The 7,768-nt window shown below is 39.1% G+C and overlaps 1 pseudogene; it reads right to left on the bottom strand.

The window, feature by feature from the left end:
* Positions 1-5,122: 5,122 nt before the first annotated feature.
* LOC139001989 (cold shock domain-containing protein E1 pseudogene) lies at positions 5,123-7,517 on the bottom strand (annotated as a pseudogene).
* Positions 7,518-7,768: the final 251 nt, after the last annotated feature.

Genomic DNA, 7,768 nt, shown 5'->3' with positions numbered 1-7,768 from the left:
ACTCAAATATATTGAAATGATGTTTAGAGTAAAAAAAGTAAATAGTTTTTTACTTTATTTTTTATTGTTGACAGTATTATAGACGTCCCCTATCTCCCCAATCCCCCCTCCACCCAGCTTTTGCCCCACCCAAGGCCTTCACCCCACTATTGTCTGTGTCCATGGGCTATGCACATATATGCATATAAGTTCTTTGGTTAACATTTTACTTTACCTTCTGTGATGTATTCACTTTAATTCATTATATTTGTTTCCCTGGTTAATTTAACAAAACAGTTTTACTAAACTCTACAGTAGAAGAGATTACTTCCTATATGTACTATGTTTCAGTCATATGTAAAGCAACATTGGATTTCCTAGATCCCTGGTTGGCAAACTGCGGCTCGCGAGCCGCATGCGGCTCTCTGGCCCCTTGAGTGTGGCTCTTCCTAAGCTTTAGGAGTACCCTAATTAAGTTAATAACAATGTACCTACCTATATAGTTTAAGCTTAAAAAATTTGGCTCTCAAAAGAAATCTCAATTCTTGTACTGTTGATATTTGGCTCTATTGACTAATGAGTTTGCTGACCACTGTTCTAGATTAATTAAGGAAAGATGTGATATTTATAGTGATAGCTTCATTTATAAATTTAAGTGAAATGCATTTTGCTGGGGTTCATGTCCCAGCATCAAGAAGGGCTCAGGAATCTGGAAAAGGGGCTGCCTGTAGATGACATAGAAATCTAGAGACTAATAAAGAGTCCGGAGACAAGATATAATTTTGAAAGGCCTTGGGGGTCAGAGGACCTTCAGCTAAAGGAACTGAAGACTGCCGCCTTGTCTAGGACCCTTGCTTTTATTAACACAATTTGTCCTAAGGCAAGGTGGAGATAATACACTTCAAAGGGTAAGCTTTCAAAGGGTACAGAGGCATTGTCAGTTTGGGGAATAGCCTACGGCTGTTCAGGTGTTTGGCCAGTAGGAGGCAATAACATGTAGATTAAGATGCCCTTTAACTGTCTGGCAGTCACAATCAGTTTCCTATTCAGGTTTGGGAAATGTCTTTAGCCATTCCCAACAGGTGACTACATGTGTGACTCAACCCTGTTGAGTCCCCAAGTCTCATCAACCTTTTGATGAAACTCTTAAAATTATGACATGCTGGAATTGGTTTCCGGCACATTTATTTATTTACTCATTCAGTAACAATTCTTTTCTAGGTTTCTTCCTAGGTCATTAGAATACAGAGGTGAGAACAGCACTGCTCTTGCCTTCTAGGAGCTCAGTGTCTTGTAGGCGAGGTGAACGGGACATTCCAGAGTCATTACATGGTACAGCAAACATCCATTAGGGATATGCCCAGGGTGGTCCCAGATCAGAGAGGAAAATAACCACCTCAGCTTGGCAGGGCTGCGAAAGGCCCTCCAGAGGAAGATGCTTTAAAGACCTCCCATAGGGTCCAAGTGGAGTGTTTGAACCTAGGGGAGGGGAGTGGTTGGGACAAACTCAAGTCCAAATTGTGCATGCCAGCCCTCTCCCCCACCATATGATGTGTTTTGTGTCATTTCTTTATTCATTATTATTGTTGAATAACCTGAACTTTCATTTTCCCTGGCATATTGGTTTTATAATACTTAAAAAAAATCCCTGGATTATGTAATCATCACTGTTCTTTACTCTAGTATTGGTGGAGTATAATTATATGTTCTAATTAATTACTCTTGGGAGTTATTCCTCCTAATTAGAGCTTTTCCTTTATTCCAAATCTTTCAAAGTCAGAAATATAATTTTCAGTGTTTCTTCCCCAACGTTTCTCATGCCTTAATATAGAATAACTTTGGTAATTGTGACCTATTTTCTGTGACAATTTATTTCAGTACTATGAGAAATGAATTTTGGATCACTGATTATATTCACTGGCAGAGTAATCGTAAGAACTAAATTCTGCTTAAACCATTCTGCTGCAATTCATTTCAATGTTCAAAACTCACTAAGTAATTAGAATAGGAAAATTCTAGTCTATTCTATCTAGGTACCATGCTGTGGTATGTGACTTTTTTTAAAATTTAAAAGATCTAGCCCTAAAGAATTGGGAACGTGACCTAGTTTTATTGCTGTGCAGGAGGTGGACATGAGGTATCCCGTATAGAGTGATGTTTTGCTTGGGTTAAGTGTAAACTCCCTCTCTGGCCACCCTGCTTAAAGTCTTTAGATGTAAAGGTGGGACTTTACATTCATGAACATATGTTGAGTCATAGATTAAGCCCTTCAACGAACTTTTTTCACGGCCATTGACCTCCAAACCATGCAGGAAATTCCTTTGTAAGCAAATTCCCATCCCCAGTCCCCTGGCTGTTTAGTCTATGCTGGGTTAAGCATGAGCTTGCTTCTTCTTTGATTGGCAAGCCTAGTACTAGAAAAAACAAATGTATGGAACGACTCTCATCACGAATGCCCTGCCCTCCACCCTCACAAGCTGTAAACTCTCTCAGCTTTATTTGGACTGAAACTCGATGAGAGCTTCACTAGGCAGGAAGCACCCTCCTCCCTAAAATGCCACCGACAGAAGGACACAATTTCTCACAGATGCAGTTTCCAGCTCAGGGACCTGAGGTGCTCCATGGGCTCAAGACTTTTGACTCTTGCCAAAGAAGGAAATAGCTTAACCTGTTTATTTTCACTGAAGGTGAAGTTAATTGTTTAATTAAAAACTGCAGTTCCAATGGCACATGAAATTAGTAAGATGGGCAGAAATATTAAGCAACCCATGCCACCTATGATGTACAAGAAAAAATAATAAAAAGATTTTCAGATAAGAAAAATTGTAAAAAAAGGTGAATTTCACCTTTGAAAAAGCACAAGCAATGAAAGAAGAAATAAATAAGTTGGACTCCATCAAAATCATAATTTCTGTGCTTGCCAAGACACCTTTATGTAAGTGAACAGACAAGCCGAAAATGGGACAAGATATTTGCAAATCATATATCTGATAAGGGAAATGTATCAAGAATATACAAAGACATCCTATAGTTCAACAATAAAAAACAAATAACCCAATTAAAAATATGAAAGAATCTGAAGAGATGTTCTCCAAGAATGATATACAAATGGCCAATAAGCTCAAGAAAAGATGTCCAACATCATTACCATCAAGAAAATAGAAATAAAAAACATAATTTGGAGATACCATTTCTCACCCACTGAGATGGCCATAATAATAAGTATGGTCAATAATAAGTGGGTGAGGATGTACAGTATATGGAACACTCATAGTTTGCTTGTAGGAATGTAGAATGGTGCAGATAGTTTAAAAAGTGGCTTGTCAGTTTCTCAAAAAGTTAGCATTACCAAACGACTTAGAAATTCTACTTTTAGGTATATGCCCAAAAGATTTGAAAATATATACCCACACAAACACTTGTACATGAATATTCATAGCAGCATGATTTGTAATTGCTAAAAAAGTGGAAACAACCCAAATAATACTCATCATGGATGACTAGCTAAGTAAAATATGAAATTAAGTACTAATATATGCTACAACATGGGTGAACCTTGAAAATGTAACTATGCTAAGTGAGAGAAGTCACAAAAGGCCACATACTGCATGTGAACTGTTCAGAATGCATAAAATTAGAAAGTACATTTGTGGTTTCCAGGATATGAGGGGAGGGGAAGTGGAGAGTGACTGCTACTGGGTAGGGGGGTTGTTTTGGAATGATGAAAATGTCCTGGAATTAGATAGTAGTGATGATTACACAATTCTGTAAATATACTAAATCCATTGCAAATTTACACTTTATAAGGGTGACTTTTGTGGTATGTGACATATTTTCATTCTAAAAACCTACATGAATTTTTTTTTTGGTCAGGCACAATTTTTTTATTTGTTTGTTTGTTTTGTTTAAAATCAATAAAAGAAACTGGGTCCTCCAAACTGCAGTGTTCTAAACAGCAGCAAGTTTATGCATTCATCTTTGTTTAAAGACATGTAAATTAGCACACTGCTTGCACACCTCATTTGCATGAAAATCTGTACCAAATTGTAGCAAATTTACTTCCCACCCCATTCCAGGTGGGACAAATTACTTTGGAAAATAATTTTCATTGAAATTCTAACCAAAATTCATGTAAGTGGACTGTGACAAAATTATAAATGATATGAAAAATAACATTTTAACATTTGGCCATCAACTTAAAAAAATGGTTTGCCTATACCAGTGGTTGGCAAACTGTGGCTCGGCAAACCGCTCTTTGGCCCCTTGAGTGTGGCTCTTCCACAAAATACTGGCTCTTCCACAAAATACTGACTTCTGCACATGGGCCACGAAGTTTCAATCGCACTGTATGTGCACGCCCGCACGTGGTATTTTGTGGAAGAGCCACATTCAAGGGGCCAAAGAGCCGCATGTGGCTCATGAGCCGCGGTTTGCCGACCACGAGCTTATACTAATTAAAAAAATGTTTTAATATAGTCTACCCTTATGTGGTCCTTAGAATTAAAACATAATGAACAGGAAAGAAAAGGAAAAGAATGCAACTGAGTGCTAAGGCAGGACATCTTGCCAGAAGTAATGGAGGTAGTATATCCTATATAATAAAAGGCTAATATGCAAATTGTCCCCTCGGGAGTTTAACTAACCAGGAGTTTGACCACTCGCTATGATGTGTGCTGACCACCAGGGGGCTGTACTGAATGAAGAAAGGCCCTGGCTGGCAGCTGGCAGCCAGAGGAAGGAAGGCCCCAATTGGCCCCGATCACCAGCCAAGCCTAAGGACTCTACCTGTGCATGAATTTCGTGCACTGGGCCTCTAGTATGCTAAATATCAAGTGCAGAATTTCATACGGCCAACAAGGTAACAGTCTATATTTTTCACTCACATGGGAAAAGTGGAGTTTGTAATTACCAGTCGCCTTAAATGCACTGGACAAAGCTCCTAAATTTGATGCTACAAGGCACCACCTTAAGTTTTCCAGGCTGCAACTGTGCACAATTTTAAAATGTTTTTTTTTAATGTATTTATTTATTTTAAACATAATATGAGGAAGGTGTTAAAACTGGCATAGTAGCTCAATAGAATAAGTATTCCAGATTTTGGGGAGGGATGAAGAATCCTCCCCTTCACCAGAATCCTCCCAACTTGATCATCGTGGATTAATGATGTGCTTTGTGGATGTGGTTAGTCAATGACAACAGCCGGACAGTTCTTTCGTTCTACACCAAGTCCCATTGAGTTATCTGGTCCCTTTGGCTGAGGAAGAACCATTAGCCAGGAGCACTGGCATTATCCAGGGTGATGTTCCTCAAGCGATTGACCAACCTATCAGGTAGTGAAGCTGCAACAGCCTTGGGGCCCTTGCAGACTCGCCAAACATTACAAACACGGCACTTGCCAGTGTGCTGATTAAGAATCACCTCATCTCCAGCCTGTAGCTCAATGCCATCCTGAACATCTTTCACATGGAAAAAGAGCTTCTTGCTATCTCCTACTTCAGAGTTAATGAGGCCAAACTGATTTTTCGCACACTCCACAGTGGCCCTACACAGAGGTGTGATGTTGTAAGCCATAGACTGTGCATTTTGGCCTAGGACACACAATTGGAATTTTACACTCTTCTCTATCTGCAGGCAATCTCCTTTGTTGGCCATTCCAACTATGCCAGATGGATAGACCTTACCTTTCATATCCCCTTTCTCCACAGTCTCAATCATTCCTTGGTACTCAGTCTGTGTTGGATCAACACTTTTCAAGGGGCGAAAGACTTTACCAGAGTAGATGTAGGATCTGCTTCTTCAGTAAGGCCATTCATCAAGTGTGTTTTGTTGACTTTTTCTGCACTGACTTTGTTGCTTTTGCCTTTGGACCAGTTGTACTTGACCATGTCCCCCAGTTCTAGGCTATCAGCATCACCAGAGAACTCACTGTAATGGAAAAATATGTCCTTATCATGATTAGCTGTTTCAATAAATCCAAAAGTATCCTTCAGAATTGCCACATAACCTAAGAGCCTCTTGGAGTTAGAATTATGATCTAAAAGTTGCACACAGGTTACAGTCTGCTGTCCAGGCCTCTGTTTGTCACTAATACTAAATTCAACCTTATCACCTATTTGAGGAGAAGTAGATCCGTTCACATCCTTGGCTTGAAAAAAAGTAGTCATTTTCACCCCACAGTCATCATAAGCAATAATACCATCCTCAGTCTCCGTTTCCTTGCCTTTATTTTGGCTAGTGGTTTTAGAAATGGAAAAAGTGGCTTCTTTTTCTATAATGCCCAGAAAATGATGATTTGAATGGAAATGGAATGAAACCATGCCCTTGGGAAGTTTTTAAAAATTCTAATACCATGATTTCTTTGGGCAGAGAGCATATCAGGAACCACAGTAAACTTTACTTCATCTGCAGTATGGAGCTGGTTCCCGTCCAGAATTTCGCTATAGTGGAAGAACATATATCAGGATCCACACACTTGAAGAAACCAAAACCATCTCTCATGGCAGCAATCACACCAATTTCTTTGACTTCATTAGTGAACTGAAATGTATTTGATAGGCTGTTGCAGCTATGTTGGTTGCTCGTTCTAATTTGTCATGTCAATCTGTTGAAATAGTAAAGCTAACATGGTTGCCTTCCAACAGGGTCACCTTGAATTTTGTATCTTTATCTCCAAAGGGAAGTTCTTTAGGAATCACAAAGTTAACTTTAATGCATCCTGGCAATGGGTCATTCTGATTTTTACTGGTACTTTTGGGATAACTTTGGTTACAGTTCCTTCAAAATGTTCAAAGCTGATATTTTGAAAATGACTGTTCCTTGAGGCAATCGTCTGACATGTGCTGCAATTTTTTGACCATTTCTGTCCTTGCTTGTGAATTCCACCTCATCTCCAGGCTGTAAGGTCTCTAAGTCATCCTTAAATTCACTATAGTGAGAGATATCTCTTTTACAGCATCACCTCTTTCAATAAAGCCAAATGCCTCCTTCATGGCACAAAGCACTCCTTGACAGTGGGCTTGTTTATTTTTCAACGGAATAATGTTTCAAGCACTTACAGCATCAGTATGTTTATTGTTATCAATTAAAATTTTTATTTTATCTCCGGTTTCCAGCTGAACATTCCCTTCCAAGTCTTCAGGGATGTAAGTCAGATAAAACACTTCTTGTCCATTCATTCGGTCTTCAGGGAGGATTTCTTGTTTTATCTTTACCAGTTTAACAGCAATGGGTTTCCCAGTCCACCAGTCAGATGATACTTTGAATTCAACACCATCTCCTACTTTTAAGTCCTGCAGGTAGCCATTTTACTGTGAACAGTGGAAGAAAAGTCTAGCTTGACGTTCTGAACATTGAATAAATTCATAAGAGGTTAGCAGTTTTTCAATAACCCGTTTCACGCAGTGCTGCTGAAGTACTATTGGGGTAACCATTGTGTCCATTGTTGTGGAAAAGGTTTGGATCAAAGCTCATCTCACAGTGATAATCAAATATTGCACTTTCAGTAGTATTTGCTGATTCTTCTTCTTCAGCACACGTTTCAAAGGATGAGTGTTGCTAGTATTAAAAAGAAAAAAGAGTGAGAGAAAATGGTCTATCAAGCTAATAAAGAATACAACTGCTGCTGCACCAGGCAATCTCACAGTACAGCACTGAAGAAAACCAGGATTACTAACAGCATTGGGAAGTGCTCTTTCAGAGCTGTTGAGTAGGCACAAACTTCTTGTTTCAGATTAAGTGTTGTGTCTTCAACTTAAGTGTACTCTTCTTTGGTCTTGTTGGTTGTTTCAAG

This window comes from Myotis yumanensis, unplaced genomic scaffold, assembly GCF_028538775.1.
Source record: "Myotis yumanensis isolate MYYU_CA2020_CCGP unplaced genomic scaffold, mMyoYum1.0.hap1 SCAF_2, whole genome shotgun sequence".
NCBI classification, from domain to species: Eukaryota; Metazoa; Chordata; class Mammalia; order Chiroptera; family Vespertilionidae; genus Myotis; species Myotis yumanensis.
The sequence above is the reverse complement of the archived record's forward strand: the minus strand, read 5'-3'. Positions and strand labels throughout refer to the sequence as shown.